Below are 19,694 nucleotides of genomic sequence, written 5' to 3' on the forward strand. Positions count from 1 at the left end.
CCATGGGGCCCCCAGGGGCCCCACGACTCCCCTTTCCGCCAGCCTTTTCATGGCGGTTCTTACCGCCATGAAAAGGCTGACGGGAGGGGGACTCGTAATCCCCTGGGCAGCGCTGCAAGCAGCGCTGCCCTGGGGGATTTAAACCGCCGGGACCAATGTGGCGAGAAACCGCCAGTCCCGGCGGTGCGACCGTCGTAATTCCCCTGGAAGCACCACCAGCCTGTTGGTGGTGCTTCTTTCAAAACAGCCCTGGCGGTCAAAGACCGCCAGGGTTGTAATGACCCCCAAAACTAAGAAGACAGATGCAGGTTCTTAGTTGGTGAAGAAGATGTCCTCGCCAGATGGATGATTGCAGTCTGGTTGCGTCGCTGGATTCCGCCAACAAGCCCTGGCACACGCAAAGCTCGCGGTTACAGAAAATGGTGCTGCCCAGGACAGGAGGGACCTGGAAGCCTCTACCCAGGAGGGGAAGACAGAGGGGGCTCTCAGCAACTCAGAGAGCCCTCAGAAGACCAGGCAGCGCGCACAGGAGTCCCACAGCCTGGGGACCAAGAAGGAGCAAATGGAGGCCCACGCAGCACAACACAAAGTGATCCCACACCGCCGGAGAACCACTGAGGAAGCTGTGCGTCGCAGGATGGAGTGCTGGAGGCCTAAGCTGTGCTGTGCATGAAGAACTTTGTGGAAGTTCGCACACAAGCCTTGGTAACTGCAAGTTACGTGGTGCATGGGGTACTGTCTTGCATTTGGAGGCAAGCTCTTACCTCCACCAAAGTTGGACAGCTGGACCTTAGGACTGTCGGGGTCACTTTAGTTCACCCGTGTTGCTGGATCCACGCTCATAATCTGGTGAGGGGACCCACGCCACAGGTTGTTGCTGCAGAAAAGTGCCTGCTGAAGCCTCCGTCAATCCACGGGAGATTCCTTCAGTTCTTGTGGTGCAGGTTGAAGACAGGCAGTCCATGGAGGATGCGCGACCTGGAAACTGTTGCAGTTGCTGAAGTTATGAGGTTGCAGAAGTCATCTTTGCTTAGTTGTAGAATTCATAGATAAGTCAGTGGTTGATCCGTTGGTAGAAGATGAAGTAAAGGATGCAGAGGAGTCCTGCTGGAGTCTTACAATCCGAATCTGAAGAAACACCCAGAGGAAGGACCCTAAATAGCCCCGAAAGGGGGATTAGTCACCTAACCAGGTAAGCACCTATCGGGGAGGGCTCTGACGTTACCTGCTGGCACTGGCCACTCAGATGCTCCCAGAGTGCCACACCACTTTGGAATCTAAGATGGCAAAACCCAGGGACACTCTAGAGGAGCTCTGGGCACCAAAGGAGGGCAGAAACCTGTCTGTGAGGTGACAGCAGCTTGGGCTGCCTGGAAAACCTCAGAGGGCTGGTATGGCAGTACCGGGGGTCCCTGTGGAGCCCCCAGAGTGCATGGGATTGTGCAACCAATACTGGAATCAGTATTGGGGGTACAATTCCCAGTTGTTAGACACCTTACATGGCCATATTCGGGGTTACCATTGTGAAGCTGGACATAGGTATTGACCTATGTCCAGTGCACGCATAAAATTGTGTCCCCGCACTCACGAAGACTGGGAAAATGGTCCTGGACGACGTGGGTTCTAATGCAGGGGTGCCCTCACACCCAGGTACTTTGTACCCAGCCCTCAGGATTGGAAGGCCTGACATACAGGTGACTTATAGGTGACCTGGTACAGTGAAAAAGGCTGTGAAATTGTGCATGCACCATTTCACACAGGCTGCAATGGCAGCCCTGCAGAGGCCTTTGCGTGGGCTCCCTCTGGGTGGCAAAAGTAATGCTGCAGCCCATAGAGATCCCCTTGGAACCCCAATGCCCTGGGTACCTAGGTACCATATACTAGGGACTTATAAGGGGGGGGCAGTATGCCAATTTGGAGTGAAATACTGGGTTACCACTATGTAGTGACAAATTTGGGAACAGAGAGAGCATAGGCACTGCGGTCCTGACTAGCAGGATCCCAGTGACACAGTCCAACACACTGACAAAGAGGCCAGAAATGGGGGTAACCATGCTAGAAAGAGACTACTTTCTTACAGTGGGAACTTGGACTAGGCCTCATGAGATGGGTGTACACATGTGAGGGATAGTTAGAGTGCTTATATCTTTTCACTGTAGGGACACTCTTTTAAATGTTAACCTCAGTGTGCTTTCTGTCTTTTCACTGTAGGAACACTCAAGTAAATGTCAACATCAATGTGTTTTCTGTATTTTCACTGTAGGGACACTCCATTAAATATCAATATAAAGGATGGCCTAGGATGCAATTCCAGTCCCCTAGGATCCACCGAGTTCAGAGTCACACCAATGTATGTTGTAACCAATATGAAAAGCACAATGCAGTAGGTTACAAAGGCATAGTTGTACAACCTATCGGTCATCAAGGAATTACATCTTTCTCTGACTCAGCTCAGGATTAGGGCCAATTACGACTCTGTCTAGTTGCCTGAGCAGGGCCTTGCTTCAATGCAATGCCTCATGGAGACTGAGCCCACTCATGGAGAAAGGGGACGGTGCTGCCGCACACCCCCTCGCCGCAATGGTGAGGGGGCCCCAGATTCCATCCCGGGGCCCCATGTGGCCAAAAACAAGTCAGGGAGCGCTGTTGCACTCCCAGCAAAAAACGGAGCAGGCCATCGCCCGAAGCAAACTCGGGAGCGCCACCGTGCTCCCCATGAAAATGCAGAAAGGGGGCTTAAGACCCCCTCCCAGGGCCCCAATGCACTCCCTGTGATGATATGGATAGGAGAGTGCTGTTGCACTCTCCCAGGGCAGCCGGGAGGCCACCACCAAAACCACGCCTGCCCGCAAGAGCAGACACCAGAGGAGAGGTGGGGGAGTGCCAGAGCACTTCTGGCTTGACAGGCCATCTCAGCCGAGCCCACCCGCCGGCTAGAGCAGACCATCAAAGTGAGGAGGGCCGGCTCCCGGGCCAGCACCACGCAGTGCTGGCCATGCGGGGGAGTAGGCTGGAGCGGTTGGGGTTGGGCTCCAGGAGCTGCTCCCCAGCGCACCTAGCTCATAGGAGTGTCCGGGTGGGACCGGACACCCCGAAACTTAGGGCAGCCGGGGGTAGGCTCCCAGTGCTGCCATCCAACGAGGTTGAATTTGGGGGGTGTCCGGATGGGACCGGACGCCAGAGGACCAAGAAAAGGGTGGTGCAAGGCCGCAGGATGAATTCAAGAGAAGAAACCAAAGCGAAGCAGCTCTACCCAGCACAGTGGGAGAACCGCTATTCAAATATGTGCAGCGCCCCACAATGCCTTTCAAGGAACAACGTTTTTCTTGGCTCCTTTCCCAGCTTTTGGTAGCTCCAAAAAATGGGGTCACCACCAACAGAACGCCCATGGATAGGGTGAGGTGTAGGAGTAGCGAAGCCTCCCCCAACGCAAAGTTTTGTGTCCCCACCCTAATTTGGTTGGGACAGGAGAATTATGACCCCCCAAATGTACACAGTGTCTTATCAAGCTGTTCCTGCTGGAACTTTTGTTCTTTGTAGGTGGAACTGTGCCCCCTAAGGGCAAAAGGCTGTAATTGCAAGTGTACTGTTTACAGGACTAATTGAAAGGATACCATGTTATGCTAAATGTATACTGGGAATGTGCGGACACTGTAGGGAGACCCTTAGTAAGGCTTGTGAAGAGTCATATGACAAGGCACCCTCTAGGGGTGCAGGATGGTGTTACACAATGTTTATTAAGAGTCATCTGAGAGTATCCTGAAAGCAATCCTAACAGCACTGTTAGAAATGGGGTCTCTGGCTGGCAGTCAGTTTGCACTCTGTCCAAGCAGGGACCCTCACTCTAGTCAGGGCAATGGAGAAACACACTTAGATTACTACTGCTTACACCACTAGTAGCTTGGCACAAGCAGTCAGGCGTATCTCAAAGGCAGTGAGTAAAGTATTCGAACCAATACACAGAGTAATACAGAGAAAACCCTACATAATGAGCACCACACCAGTTTAGAAAAATAAGTAATATTTATCTAAATCCAACAAGACCATAATGGCAAAAATCCCACATGCACAAATCAAGATATGAATTCTCAAAAGAATAGGATTCTCACTCATAGAAAACAATGGAAACATTGATTTTACACAAAGCACCTGGTTTGCGTCAAAACTAAAGCCAGACGGGCGAGCGTGCAGCAGAAAAGTCAGCGATGCTTCGATTCCTTACACGCAAGTGAGGCTTTGTGTCGTTTCTTCTCCGGTCGGGTAGGCGATGCGTCGTTCTTCTCCCTCACAAGAAAGCGATGCATCGATTTCCAGACAGGGCACCTCGGATCTGCGCAGGTTCACAATGCCTTTGATACTCAGTGACAATGCGTGTGAAATTTGGTTGCACGGTGTTGGAAAACCATGGTGTGTGGGGTTAGGGTTGTTATCAGTAGCTGCAAGAGGGAGTTGCGTCATTTCTCCAGCCATAGCTGCTCTGCTATAGCTACCTCTATCAGCCTAAGCTGCTAGAACACTACTAATCTACTAATAAGGGATAACTGGACCTGGCACAAGGTGTAAGTACCAACAGTTACCCACTATAAGCCAGGCCAGCCTCATACATTGGGGGCAGCGGTGGGATAAGTACTTGTAACTGCTTTACCATTTTGTCATTGGTGCTTTTCATAAGAAAAACATATACCAAATACCTCAGAATATACACAATTAACCTAAACAGTTTAACTTTCTTTCTTTAAACTTTCTAAAAAGTTTTAGAAAAGTTTTGAAAAGTTTTAAAAAGTTTTTCTCTTTTCTCTAAAAGTTTCCAATCTTTTTTCTCTCTATCCTAAACCCTTTCTAACAATTATGTCTGCAGTAGAACTTACTCCCACAGTTGTCCAGGCAACATATGGGAATTTAAACATTAAAAGTTTGAGGGGTCTCTGCATTGAAAGAGATTTAGCCATTGGCAAGAATCCTACAAAAGATCTTCTCCTTAGCCTTCTCCTAGAAAGTGACCAGAACCAGTCTGGCCCATCCTAGGATCAGGAGGTAGGGGAAGAGGGTACCCAGCCATACTCAGAGGAGTACCCTGAGGATGCTGGGGAGGGTTCTTCCAAAGACCTGCCAGCTAACAGGCCATCTAGTGACACTGGTAGTGGGAGGGGTCACACACTAGTAGGGCACCCTTCACTCCTAAAGGCCAGGTTACTAGATTCCAGCTAGGTAGGGACAGGTCACACTCTGCCAACTCCCACATTTCTTTTGTGTCTCACATTTCCCAAGCCTTCCACCCTGAGGATAACATTATGGAAAGGGAACTCAGAAAGCTGAGGTTGGAAGAGGCCAGGCTGAAGCTAAAACAGCAGCAGCTGGCCTTAGACAGGGAGTCTCTGATGTAGAGAGGGAAAGACAGAGGTTGTGGTGATTTCCCCATAGTGGAAGAAGCAGTGTTTTTGATAGCAATCCTGTGAGAGAACAAGATTCCAGAAACCTGCATAAGATAGTCCCCCCCTTACAAGGAGGGGGATGACATTAACAAGTGGTTTGCTGCACTTGGGAGGGCCTGTATGGTACAGTCGGTCCCTCAAAGGCAGTGGGCTGCTATCTTGTGGCTATCTTTCACTGGTAAGGGTAGGGATAGGCTCCTTACTGTCAGAGAAAGTGATGCTAATAATTACAAAGTTTTGAAAGATGCACTCTTCAGTGGATTTGGCTTAACCACTGAACAATACAGGATTGAGTTCAGAGACACCAGAAAAGCGTCCTCTCAAGACTGGACACACTTTGTAGACTGTTCAGTGAAGGCCTTGGAGGGTTGGTTACATGGCAGTAAGGTGACTGACTATGAAAGCCTGTATAATCTAATCCTGAGATAGCATATTTTGAACAATTGTGTGTCTAATTTGTTGCACCAGTACTTGGTAGACTCAGATCTGACCTCTCCCCTAGAATTTGGAAAGAAGGCAGACAAATGAGTCAGAACAAGAGTGAAAAGAAAAGTTCATACAGGGGGTGACAAGGATGGCAAGAAGAAGGTTGGTAAAAGAGAAATTAGGTTTTGTGTTGACTATAGAGGTCTCAACCAAGTATCCAAGACAGATGCTAACCCTATACCCAGGGCATATGAGCTAATAGATACACTGGCTTCTGCCAAGTATCTAAGCACTTTTGATTTAACTGCAGGGTATTGGCAGATTAAGCTAAACCTAAAACTGCATTTCCCACCATTGGGGGGCACTATCAGTTCACAATTATGCCCTTTGGTTTGAAAAATGCACCTGCCACTTTCAGAGGTTGGTGAACACAGTCCTGCAAGGTTTAGAAGCTTTTAGTGGAGCATATCTAGATGATATAGCTGTCTTCAGCTCCATCTGGGATGAGCACTTGGTCCATCTGTGGAAGGGTTTAGAGGCCCTGCAAAAGGCAGGCCTTACTATCAAGGCTTAAAAGTGCCAGATAGGGCAGGGGAAAGTGGTTTATCTGGGCCACCTGGTAGGTGGGGAACAGATTGCACCACTGCAGGAGAAGATCCAAACCACTATGGAATGGGCTCCCCCTACAACTCAAACCCAGGTGAGAACCTTCTTAGGCCTCACAGGGTACTATAGGAGGTTCATCAAGAATTATGGCTCCATTGCAGCTCCACTTAATGACCTCACTATTAAGAAGATGCCTAAAAAGGTATTGTGGACAGCTAGCTGTCAAAAAGCTTTTGATGAGCTCAAACAGGCCGTGTGCTCTGCACCTGTCCTAAAAAGCCCTTGCTACTCCAAAAAGTTCATAGTCCAGACTGATGCTTCTGAATTGGGGGTTGGGGCAGTGCTATCACAGCTTAATACTGGGGGCCAGGATCAACATGCTGCTTTCATCAGTAGAAGGTTGACCCCTATAGAAAAGTGTTTGTCTGCCATAGAGAGGGAGGCCTTTGCTGTGGTCTGGGCACTGAAAAGGTTGAGACCATACCTGTTTGGTACTCTCGACCACAAACTCCTATTATGGCTAAAACAAATGAAAGGTGAAAACCCTAAATTGTTGAGGTGGTCCATCTCCCTACAGGGAATGGACTGTACAGTGGAACATACACCTGAGAGTACCCACTCCAATGCAGATGGACTCTCTAGATATTTCCACTTAGACAATGAAGACTCATCTGGGTAAGGTCAGCCTTATTGTCCCTCGTTTGGGGGAGGGGTTGTGTAGGAAAGTACCGTCTTGCCTGGCATGTTACCCCCATTTTTCCTTGTGTGTCAGTTTGTTTTGCCTGTGTCACTGGGATCCTGCTAGCCAGGACCCCAGTGCTCATAGTTTATGATCTATATGTGTTCCTTGTGTGGTGCCTAACTGTGTCACTGAGACTCTGCTAACCAGAACCTCAGTGCCTAGGCTCTCTCTGCTTTTAAAATTGTCATTGCAGGCTACTGACCATTTTTACCAATTCTGATTGGCACACTGGAACACCCTTATAATTCCCTAGTATATGGTACCTAGGTACCCAGGGTATTGGGGTTACAGGAGATCCCTATGGGCTGCAGCATTTCTTTTGCCACCCATAGGGAGCGCAGACAATTCTTACACAGGACTGCCACTGCACTGCCACGTCCACGTTATTTCACAGCCATTTTACACTGCACTTAAGTAACTTATATGTCTAACCCTCACTTAGTGAGGGTTAGGTGCAAATTTACTTAGTGTGAGGGCACCGTGGCACTAGCCAAGGTGCCCCCACATTGTTCAGGGCAATTTCCCCGAACTTTGTGAGTGCGGGGACACCACTACACGTGTGCACTACATATAGGTCAATACCTACATGTAGCGTCACCATGGTAACGGCGAACATGGCCATGTAACGTGTAGGATCATGGAATTGTCACCCCAATACCATTCTGGTATTAGGGGGACAATGCCATGCATCCCCGGGGCTCCAGCATAGAGCCCGGGTACTGCAAACTAACTTTCCGGGGTTTTCTCTGCAGCTACCGCTGCTGCCAACCCTCAGACAGGTTTCTGCCCCCCTGGGGTCTGGGCAGCCCAGTCCCAGGAAGGCAGAACAAAGTATTTCCTCTGAGAGAGGGTGTTACACCCTCTCCTTTTGGAAATAGTTGTGAAGGGCCTGAGTGGAGTAGCCTCTCCTGGCCTCTGGAAATGCTTTGAAGGGCACAGATGGTGCCCTCCTTGCATAAGCCAGTCTACACCGGTTCAGCGATCCCCCCCAGCCCTGTTCTGGCACGAAACTGGACAAAGGAAAGGGGAGTGACCACTCCCCTGACCAGCACCTCCCAAGGGGAGGTGCCCAGAGCTCCTCCAGTGTGTCCCAGACCTCTGCCATCTTGGATGCAGAGGTGTGAGGACACAATGGACACCTCTGAGTGGCCAGTGCCCGCAGGTGACTTTAGAGACCCCTCCTGATAAGTGCTTACCTTTCTCTGTAGCCAATCCTCCTCTGAGGGCTATTTATGGTCTCTCCTGTGGGTATCTCACCAGATAACGAATGTAAGAGATCACCAGAGTTCCTCTGCACTTCTCTCTTCGACTTCTGCCAAGGATCGACCGCTGACTGCTCCAGAACGCCTGCAAAACCGCAACAAAGTAGCAAGAAGACTACCAGCAACATTGTAGAGCCTCATCCTGCCGGCTTTCTCGACTGTTTCCTGGTGGTGCATGCTCTGAGGGCTGTCTGCCTTCACCCTGCACTGGAAGCCAAGAAGAAATCTCCCGTGGGTCAACTGAATCATACCCCTGCCAACGCAGGCACCAAACATCTGCATCACCAGTCCTCTGGGTCCCCTCTCATCTTGACGAGCGTGGTCCCTGGAACACAGGAGCTGGATCAAAGTGTCCCCGACAGTTCAGTGGCCCTTCCGTCCAAATTTGGTGGAGTTAAGTCCTTGCCTCCCCACGCCAGACAGTAATCCTGTATACTCTGTGAACTGCAGCTGCTAGGGCTTCTGTGCACTTTTGCAAGACTTCCTTTGTGCACAGCCTAGTCGCGGTCCCCAGCACTCCGTCTTGCATTGCCCAACTCGCTGAGTTGGACTCCGACTTCGTGGGAGTCCCTTTTGCTGTGCTGAGACGACCGCCATGCTCAGATCTTCTGAACACCTGTCCAGGTGCTTCTGCGGGTGCTGCCTGCTTCTGCGTGGGCTCTCTGTGTTGCTGAGCGCCCCCTCTATCTCCTCCTCCAAGGGGGCGACCTCCTGGTCCTTCCTGGGCCCTAGCAGCACCCAAACTCTTCAACCGCGACTCTTGCAGCTAGCAAGGATTGTTTGCATTCTTTCTGCGTGGAAATAACTCTGCATTCCCCAGCACGCCGTGGGACATCTTCTGACCAAAGGAGAAGTTCCTGGCACCTTCCATTGGTGCAGAATCTTTGGCTTCTTCCACCCGGAGGCAGCCCTTTTGCACCTTCATCCGGGGTTTAGTGGGCTCTGTCCCCCCCGGACACTTGCTTGACTCTTGGACTTGGTCCCCTTCCTTTGCAGGTCCTCAGGTCCAGGAATCCGTCTTCAGTGCAGTCAGTTGTTGTCCTTGCAGAATCCCCTATCTCGACTTTACTGTCTCTCTGGGGTAGTAGGGTAACTTTACTTCTACTTTTCAGGGTCTTGGGGTGGGGTATCTTGGACACCCTTAGTGTTTTCTTTCACTCCCAGCGACCCCCTACACAATACACTAGGCCTGGGGTCCATTCATGGTTCGCATTCCAATTTTGGAGTATATGGTTTGTGTTGCTCCTCCGCCTATTGTCTCCTATTGCATTCTCTTGTGTTCTACAGTGTTTGCACTACTTTTCTAACTTTTTACTTACCTAATTTTGGTTTGTGTGTATATTTTGTGTATTTTACTTACCTCCTAAGGGAGTATATCCTCTGAGATACATTTGGCATATTGTCACTAAAATAAAGTACCTTTATTTTTAGTAACTCTGAGTATTGTGTTTCTTATGATTAGTGCTAAGTGATATAAGTGGTATAGTAGGAGCTTTGCATGTCTCCTTGTTCAGCCTAAGCTGCTGTGCTATAGCTACCTCTATCAGCCTAAGCTGCTAGAAACACCTATATTCTACTAATAAGGGATAACTGGACCTGGCACAAGGTGTAAGTACCACAAGGTACCCACTATAAGCCAGGCCAGCCTGCTACAGTGCCTTGTAACCATGGAACTAGGGGACCTGACATCTCATCTCAGCTTCACAACTCCACCAAAAGATGATGAAATGCACCCGGGGGTCTACAGCTGGACAGACCCACAGCACAGTGACACCGCCAGAGGACCTGGTGCAGTCAGTGCCTTGTAACCATGGGAATAGGAGACCTGACATCTCATCTCAGCTTCACAACTCCACCGAAAGATGATGAAATGCACCCGGGGGTCTACAACTGGACAGGGACGGAGCACAGTGACACCGCCAGAGGACCTGGTGCAGTCAGTGCTTTGTAACCATGAAACTAGGACAGGTAACGTCTCATCTCAGCTTCACAACTTCACCTAAAGATGATTAAATGCACCCTGTGGTCTACAGCTGGACAGGGACAGAGCACAGTGACAGTGTCAGAGGACCTGCTTCCGTCAGTGCCTTGTAATGCCTTGTAACCATGGGCAGGGCCACGGCACAGTGACACCATTCATAAGGCATCTCCTCCGCCTTGGCCTCAGGATCACTGCTACTCCGGTTGTGGGTTAGAGGATTAGTTACAAACATGGAACCAGGTGTTACACATTTTATCCACAGTTTCCAGTTTGCCAAACTGTGTGCTCTTGGGCAGTACCATTTTGAACTCATTCCTGGGCTTCTTTTTTGGTAAGATTGGGAGTATTTAGAATAAGTGCAAAAGCTGCTAGTGAGGACATGATTCAGAAATGGAATGGGTATTAGCTGCTTGTAAACAGAAAAGGCCAGTCTTGTGGTATATTCACCAAAATGCTAAACTGTGGTGTAGGAAAGTGCCACTGTTGGCATGGTTACCCCCCCCCCACACTTTTTGCCTAGCATTGATGCCAACTTGATAAAAAGTGTGCTGGGATCCTGCTAACTAGGCCACAGCACCAAATTCTGTACCTTTGTTCCACAATTGGCACAACCCTGGCACACAGTTAAGTCCCTTGTAAAATGTACCCATGGTACCATGGGCCCTGTGGCCAGGGAAGGTCCCTAAGGGCTGCAGCAGGTATTATGCCACCCTCATGGACCCCTCACCAGGCACATGTAAACTGCCTTGCAGCTTGTGTGTGCTGGTCGGGAGAAAAAGACAATGTCGACAAGGCTTCCCTCTCAGGATGCCATGCCACAAACTACTGCCTGCAGCATAGATAATTCACCCCTGTAGCAGGCCTTACAGCCCCAAGTTAGGGTGCACTATACCACAGGTGAGGGCATAGCTGCATGAGCAATATGCCCCTACAGTGTCTAAGCCTATTCTTAGACATTGTAAGTGCAGTGTATCCATATTGAGTTTATGGTCTGGGAGTATAAACTCCACAGTTCCATAATGGCTACACTGAATACTGGGAAGTTTGGAATCAAACATCTCAGCACAATAAACCCACACTGATGCCAGTGTAGGATTTATTGAAAAATGCACACAGAGGGCATCTTAAAGATGCCCCCTGTATGTTAGCCAAACTGCTAGTGTAGGACTGAGCAGTCTGTGCCAGCCTACCACTTTCAGACATGTTTCTGACCACATGGGGTGTTAGCCTTTGTGCTCTCTGTAGTCAGAAACAAAGCCTGTCCTGGGTGGAAGTGCTTCACACCTCCCCCTGCAGGAACTGTAACACCTGGCGATGAGCCTCAAAGACTCAATCATTGGTTTACAGTGCCCCAGGGCCCTGTCCAAGAAGAAACCAACGACTAAGGACTCCCACCTCACTTCAAATGCGTGAGACCTAATCACCTGCACCCAACGCCCACGGCCCACGGCCCAACCAGCTAGAGAGGATCCCCAGACCTCTACACCCCTCCACGATGACACCTGCAGAGGGAAGCCAAAGAAGCCCCCTGACCGCGAAAGCTCCGGACGAAGATATCCGAGGCCACAGGACCCACTGCACCCGCACCCCCCAGGCCTTGGAGAAACTGACACCCGGTGCAGCCACATTCAGCATGCTGCCCTCCTCCCTGTCCAACGGTGGTGTGTCCGAGATGCCCCCTGGACCTCGCCTACAGCCTCTGAGTGACCCCTGTGGTCCCCTCATAGAGAATCATTGGAGACCCAACATCTTGTTTGCACCCGGCTGCCCCAGTGCTGCTGAAGGTGTATGTTTGGTGCCTGCTTGTGCCCCCCACCCTCCATTGCTCCCCTAAAACCCCAGGTCAGCCCTCTGCAGTCGAGGGTACTTACCTGCCTGCAAATCTGAAACCGACTGCCCCCAGTCTCTATAGGAGCCCATGTTCATTTTGCCTACACTTTGACCTCTGCACCCGGCCGGCCCCATGTTGCTGGGTTTTTAGGGTTAACTTGAACCCCAACCAGTGGGCTTCATAACCCCCGGAGACTGGAACTGTAAGTTTTGTACTTACCTGTAAACCGATCTAACTTTTCTTCCCCCCAGGAACTGTTTCTGAAAATTGCACAGTGTCAATTTTTTAAACAGATTATTGTCAATATTTCAATAACTGTATTACATCAATTTCAAAGTAATGTTGATACATGTGATACGTGTGTGAAATACGAATCTAAGGAAGTACTTAATAAGAATCTTGTGGTTCTAAAAATAAATTAAGAAAATATATTTTTGCTACATAAAAACCACTGGTCTGGAGTTAAGTAATTGAGTGTGTGCTTCTTCGATTGTCAGTGTGTGTACAACGCTATATCTCACTTTCGATATAGTATATACAGAACCAGCTTCCTACATGTGGTAAATGGTCAGACTTTGCAAATGTGGTATATTTGGTCACATGTCCTTGCGGTTCACAATATGTCAGTATGACATCAAGGAAAGTGCAGGTTCGTATTTGTGAGTACCGTAGCAACACTAAGGTCCTCATTTGCCTATCGCCTAAAGCCGCGGCGATGGCCGCCAAAAGACCGTCGCCGCGGCAATGGCCGCCAAAAGACCGTAAGACCAAAAGACCTTCGCCGCGGCTACCAGCCGTCTGCCGTATTATGACCACAGTCGGATTTCCACCAGAAGAATGTCAGAAATCCATCTGTGGCCATGCCTGCGGATGGCTATAAGGTGGTGCTGTTGCCACCTTATAGCCAGTAGATCGCCGCCAGCCATATTATGACACATAATACGGCCTGGCGGTGTTGTGCTGGCGGGTGCTGCTGGTGGCAGCAGCACCCCGTTACGTCTCCTGCCAGAGGACCCCCTGAACACAGGTAAGTCGGGTCTCCAACAGGGGAGGGGCGTTGTGTTTGTGTGTGGGGGTGTGTGAATGTTTGTGGATGCGGGTGTGTGTTACGTGTTGAACGAGTGTGTGCATGTATGGAGGTGTGAGTGCGTGTATGTTGTGTTATGTGAATGCGTGTTTGCGTGTATGTATGAAAGTGTGTGCGGATGTGTGTGTGAATGTATGCATGTGTGGATGCATGTGGGAATGGGTGTGTGTATGCACGTGTGTGTGTGAAGGGGGCGTGAATGTAGGGGGTGGGGGCTTTGGAGAGGTAGGGGTATGGAGGGAGTAACTGGAGAGGGAGGGGGAGACCCCTATCAGTGGCATGGAAGGAATTCCCTGTCACTGACAGTGCCTACTGCCATGGTTTTCATGGTGTTAAGGAAGACACGAAAACCATGGCGGTAAGCGGAGTCATAATCCCACGGGCAGAACAATGACGGCCGCCTGGCTGAAGATGGATATCTCCAACCCGGTGGCTGTTTCCGCCGTAACGGTCGGTGTGGTACATTGGCGGGTTGGCTTTAGCCAACCCGTTAGTTTCATAGTATGGCAGTAAGTAGCTATAGCCTGTTGGCAGTACTTACCGCCATATTAATGTCGACGTCGGGGTCGTAATGACCGCCTAAGTGTCTCTGACGCTCTGCCAAAATGAGAGCTCATTTTTTGGAGACGGGCCACTCTCCAGATGAACGAAGGTGGGTTTCCACATGCTGGCCAAATTAAAGTCTTGCAGACATGGGTATATTAGTTAATGCTAACTCACAGGGCTAACCTCCCTGGAACCAGTTAAACTTGCTAGATCTAACCCACATGGAGAGCCAGGTGTACATATTTTACAAGGTCAAACCTACAGCACCTCCTCATGCCTAAGACTGTACTCATCCTCTTCTACCGACATTACACAGGGGTGAGATTATCAATTTAAAAATCTCCCAGATCCATTGTTGGCAGAAACAAGACATATACTCCTAGGACACAGTTGTTTCCTGAATTAGACCAATATGTTTTTCTCTCCGTTGGTTCTGTGTGTAGAAACAAACTGATTCATTAAGGCTCGGTTTTGCTGTTTGGGTTCAAGGATAGATTCTTTGGAATATAATAATCAATGTCTTCATTTCAAAAAGAAGGATTTAAATGTTTTGGAAAAATACATGTGGTAGGGATGGGCGGATATATAGCTTCGGATGCAAATCTGATTTGCTAATTGTGCAGCTTTATTAGCCCTAATACAATATAAACTTAAACTCTGGTTTCTATTTGTGGTGATCCCCTGAATATCCAAGTTTACTCCAGGTCCCCTTTTCTTCTCCTTTGCTTCCAGGTCTCCCTTTGCTGTGATCACCACCAGGATCCTCAGGAAAACGGAGAAGAACGCGGTAAGTATAATGTTTGTACTTTGATATGTGATCATCCTTCACCATAACACCTGTGGGAAAAGTGTATGAGCTGCACCATACAGGGCAAAATATTTCCCCTCACTACCAGTGTAGTAATAGAGCAAGGATACTCCTTTAATATGTGGGAGCACCCAACTCACACAACCAGTCACTGAGGGACAAGTAAAAATATGTGAAGGAAATTACCAGTCACTGCTTCCCCACAACTCTCCTGAGTTGTGGCCGGCACGGAGGTCCACCAGCCCTCTGTCCAGGTCTATTATGCGTCTTTGGTGTCATCAGGAAACTCGTCTTCTGCTCCCTCCAGGCTGCTCCTGTTTCCCTCACCAGGATCAGGCTTCGCTCAGTGTCTGGCTCCTTCTTGGTGTACTCCTGATGTCCTGTTCAGGAATCTGCAGCATGCTGTTCTTTGCCTTAGGGGAGGTTTTGTTGGACTTGCCCCATCCCTATAAAACCGAAAGGGAGAGTCTGTTTTGGTGACTTTCTTTGAAACTCCAGACCCTTTTTATGTTTACAGTCCGTTTTCTTCTTTTTATTTTCAGGTTTCACTAGTGTTCCCGATATGGCGAGGAGGAATCCATGATCCTGTCCTCAGGTAAGTGGGGATATCGGGGAAGGGGCTCCTCACAATACACCAATGTTTTGTAAGAAATAAATATTGCCACGCCTTTATCAAGGTTCTTCACAAACAAACAGTTACAAGCTGCATAAGCATGTTTAGGTCTCTCCTATAGACTGCTGTTAGCTTTCGGTTTGTGAAAGACCTCTTATGGACCATACCTACGACTTACACAAGGCATAGAGCCAGCCCATTGGTATGCTTTTTCATTCTAGTTTACTTGTTTCTTATTGGATGGCTTGTCTTTCTCTTCTTGTGTTTATCCTTCTCAGAGCATCGCTTCTTTACCATCCTTCTTATTGGCTGACTTCTCTCCTTCTACTGCTCACATTTATGGAACTACTTTTTCTTTTTCATGAGCACTCATGAGAGTACATGTCTTTTCGTGCTCTTTCTTGCGTTTTGTTTACCTCCGTCAAATACCTCACCACTGATTGCTTCCCATTCACTGGCCTCCAGTGGTCCCTTTGTTGATCCTGCACCCCAGCAGCCCTTGAAATAAAACGTATGTTTTAACGTTACTTCTTTTTGGAAGTCCTGACAGGTCCCTTTAGCTACAGGGCCACTCTGCGTGGCAGAAAGTGTTTAAGCTCGCTGTGTTGCTCCTACCCATTCCTTGTTACTTCCCATTCACCTGCCCCCACCATCTCCCACCCTTTCCTCTTATGCTTCCTGATCCCTCACAGCCATTTAAATACTTTTTTGTAATCCTAAACGTGCTTTCGTGCAAATATTATTTTTCATTTACCTATCCATGCGGTGTCTGTCATCTTGGATGTGAGAGAACAGGGCTGATTGCAGAGGCCCCATAACTTTTTGCCCCCATTTTCCACTTTTTGCTGGTGTTTTCCTGACTCTGATGGTGCCCTTGGTACTGCTAACCAGTCCCAGGGCCTGTGCTCTGTGTAAAATCAGTATGCAAATTAGGCTAATTATAATTGGCTAAGTCAACCTACCTATAAGTCCCTAGTATATGGTAGGGCATGTAGGTTTAGGGACCCCAGCATAGGTAGTGCACCCATAGGTGCACTGCTGAGGTGCCCAGTGTCATTTTAAAGGCAGGCCTGCCTTGCTGGCTGTTTTAAAACTAAAGTTATATGCAAATTCGACTTTGGAATTAAAAGTAGTTCCAAAGTCTTAAACTACCTTATTTTTTACATATAAGTCACCCCTAAGGTGTGCCCTATGTGCCCCTAGGGCTGGGTGCCATGTAACTATAAGCAGGGCCTTATAAAAATAGTTTTATAAACCCTGGTGAGGTAAAACAGCCGAATTTGTTTTCCCCTCATTGTAGTGAATGGCCTCCATAGGCTAAAATGGGGAGACTTTATTTTAATTTTTAAAGTCCCCTTAAGTAACAGATACCAGAAGTTTGGTATCATATTAATTGTTATAATAAATCCCACAATTTCAAGTTGTTGGATTTAATATAACTTGTTTAGGTGAAGAGTTTTAAACTTTACCTGAAAAGTTGCCAACTTCAGCCCTGCAGTGTTTTTGCTGCTGTGCCCTGATTGGCCAGCCTCTGGCAGCCTGGCCAGGCTGCATTGATGAGGTGTGAAGTGGCCTGGCTTCACACAAAGAGATGTGCCTGTGGGAGGAGATCTCCCCTCAGCAGATGGTGAGGCAGGAAGGGGGAGGGCTGCCAAACTGGTCTTCAAAGGCAGAGAAGGACATTTGGAGCAACCCAGCAACACCCCCACATCCTGCAAACCCAGACAATTAGGTGCCCCTTGATTAGATTAGGAGAGGGCAGAAGAGGGGTGTGGTTAGGATTTTTAGCCACACCATTGGGTGGGCTCAGCCAGATGTAACCTCCAAAAATCACTTTCAGACATGATGGATTTTTGAGAAGTGTTGCCTCCTGGGATTGATTTTTGTCACACTTCCCAGGAAGTGGTCATCATAGGGGGAAGGACCCTGCACCTGATTGGAGAACCAGGACCCCCCCACCTGTTTTTCACCCAGGAGCAAGGATAAAACTGGCAGAGCTGCACCCACACCTCTGATCCCATTCAGATTCCAGCAAGGAAGAACTACAGGAGAAGAAGGACTGCCCTGGTTGGACCCCTGACCTGCACCTGGACACTGCACTCTGGAGGACTGCAGCAGCTGCACACTACTGCTTCAAGAAGGGACTCCCTGTTTGCTACAGGTACAAAGGAGCTGCCCAGAGTCCCCTGCATCAAGTCCTGCATGCAGAGCCCAGCTGACCAGCGTCCAGTGGCCATTTGAGGATTCTGACCAGGTGCATTCTGGGAATTGTAGTCCCAACTCCCAAGGAGCAACTCAGAGCTTCTGGAACCTTGGATCAAGTTGTGGACACTTCAAGGACACAAAAAGGACGTCTGGAAGAAGATCCAGAAGTTTGGAGACGTTTGGAGCAACTCCATAAGTTGAAGAGGTGCACTGTGGGAGTTGTAGTCTCAGACCCCAAGAGGCACACCAAAGCCTCTGAACCCTTGGCTGGTGCTGTGGACCACTTTCCTGAATCAAACACTTCTGAAAATAAGTGTGAACAGTGTTACCTCGTGGGTGGCCTGAACTCTGAACTTTGTTCCTTTCCAGTGTGACCTTTTTTAACCCTTTGAGCGCTAGTTGCTTCTATGCGCTAAAAAGCATTAATTCATATCTTCGGTTCCCCTTATCCGATTTTATTCGTTGTGGTGTCATTTTAAAGATAAAAATATAATCTATTTTTATAAATTGATTTCGGATTTTTAAACTGTTTCCTGTGTTTTATTTAATTACTGTTTTGTGATATTTGAATGCTTTACACTTTGTCTCCTAAGTTAAGCCTTGTCGCTCGTTGCCAAGCTACCAAGGGTTGAGCTAGGTTTAATTTACTGGGACCTAACTGGACCTAAGTGGAGGTTAGTGGCCTATTGCTAAGTGTAGGTACTTACCTGCCCATACCAATAACCCATTTTCCAACATTGGATCAGTAAATAGATACAAAATGGATTGGAGTGGGGCAGGTTGTTTTGCATTGAAGTGAGGCAGATTGAAGTAGGGCACATTGTTTTGGATTGGAGTGGGACAGATGGTTCTTGATTGGAGTGGAGCAGATTGGGGTGGGGCAGATTGTTTTGGATTGGAATGGCGCAGATTGGGTTGGGCAGGATTGGAGTGGGACAGATGTTTTTAGGAGTGGAGTGGGCAGACTATTAGGGTGGATTTGAGTGGGTGGTTTGGGCTGGTGTGGGATTAATTGGATGGGAGTGGGGTGGATTGGAGTGTGGATAATTGGGATTGAGTGGAGTGGATTGAATTGGGTGAGGTGGATTGGATTGGAGTAGGGCATATTGTTTTGTTTTGGTTTGGAGTGAGGCAGATTGGAGTGGGGCGGACTGTTTTGGATTGGAGGGGGGCAGATTTGAGTGGGACAGATTGTTTTGGATTAAAGTGGGGCAGATTGGAGGGGCAGAGTATTTTTGATTGGAATGCAGCAGATTGCAGTGAGTCAGATTGTTTCAGATTGGAGAGGGATATATTGTTTTGGTTGGAGTGGGGCAGATTTCTTAGGAGTGGTGCAGATTGTTTGTTTTATTAGAGGTCACAAACTGGATTGGGGCATATTAGATTGAGGTGGGGTGGGTTGGGAGGCCTGAAGTGGGGTGGGTTGGAGTGGACTGGACTAGGGTGGGGTTGATTGATGTGGGGTAAAGTGGGTTGGAGTGGGGTGGATTGTAGTGGGGCAGATTTGAGTTGGGTGGATTGTGTTGTTCTGCATTATAATGTGTTAAAGCATTATTTGAGAGATTACACATGATAAAGAAACACTGTTGCTTTGCAATATTAGTTAATTGTCATTTTTTGAGAACAGTGCCCACCACAAAAAACAAAAGAAAACATGACTGGAAAGTGAGAAAAGAGGACTTGGCAAAATAAAGGAAAGCTAACTTTAAAAAATAAAACTTTGCAATTTTGTTTGTCATGCTTGGCAGGATTTTTGCGAGTCAGAAGGCTTCTGTTTGCGGGGCACTAGAAGATAAAAAGACCAGAATAGTAACTCGATCACATCGGGAGCAGCAGACAGGCACTAATTAAGTTGAATCAATCAGTGCTTGATTCCTACTCCACACAGAGGAACAGAAATGATGCCAGACCTGCCTGGACGAATTACAAGGCTTCTTCTCTGACCTTTTATGGCCAGCGTCCTTCACTTCCTCCTGCGTGGCCCTGCTGCTGTTGCTGCTGTCTCCTGACAGAGCATGCCACCTCTGTGTTCGAGGCCCGGCTCAACCGGCAGGCACCCGCTTGCTCCTCATCCCTGATGGCCTAGTGGCCATCTGTGTCAGGTCTGTCTGCCTTTTTCTCTTTCCATCCTTTTCTGTATTTTTGCCTTTTTCTC

The 19,694-nt window shown here is 48.6% G+C and overlaps 1 protein-coding gene across 2 annotated transcripts in view; it reads left to right on the forward strand.

Moving 5' to 3' along the window:
- Window positions 1-19,694, forward strand: part of LOC138293781 (zinc finger protein 569-like) — an 82,031-nt gene that overhangs the window by 33,253 nt on the left and 29,084 nt on the right. For both annotated transcript variants that reach the window (XM_069233122.1, XM_069233121.1), the window contains exons 2-3: window positions 14,646-14,700; window positions 15,264-15,316. The gene's annotated coding sequence lies outside the window, so the exon portion shown is untranslated. The remainder of the gene's footprint in view (window positions 1-14,645; window positions 14,701-15,263; window positions 15,317-19,694) is intronic.

Source organism: Pleurodeles waltl, chromosome 4_2, assembly GCF_031143425.1.
Source record: "Pleurodeles waltl isolate 20211129_DDA chromosome 4_2, aPleWal1.hap1.20221129, whole genome shotgun sequence".
Taxonomy (NCBI): domain Eukaryota; kingdom Metazoa; phylum Chordata; class Amphibia; order Caudata; family Salamandridae; genus Pleurodeles; species Pleurodeles waltl.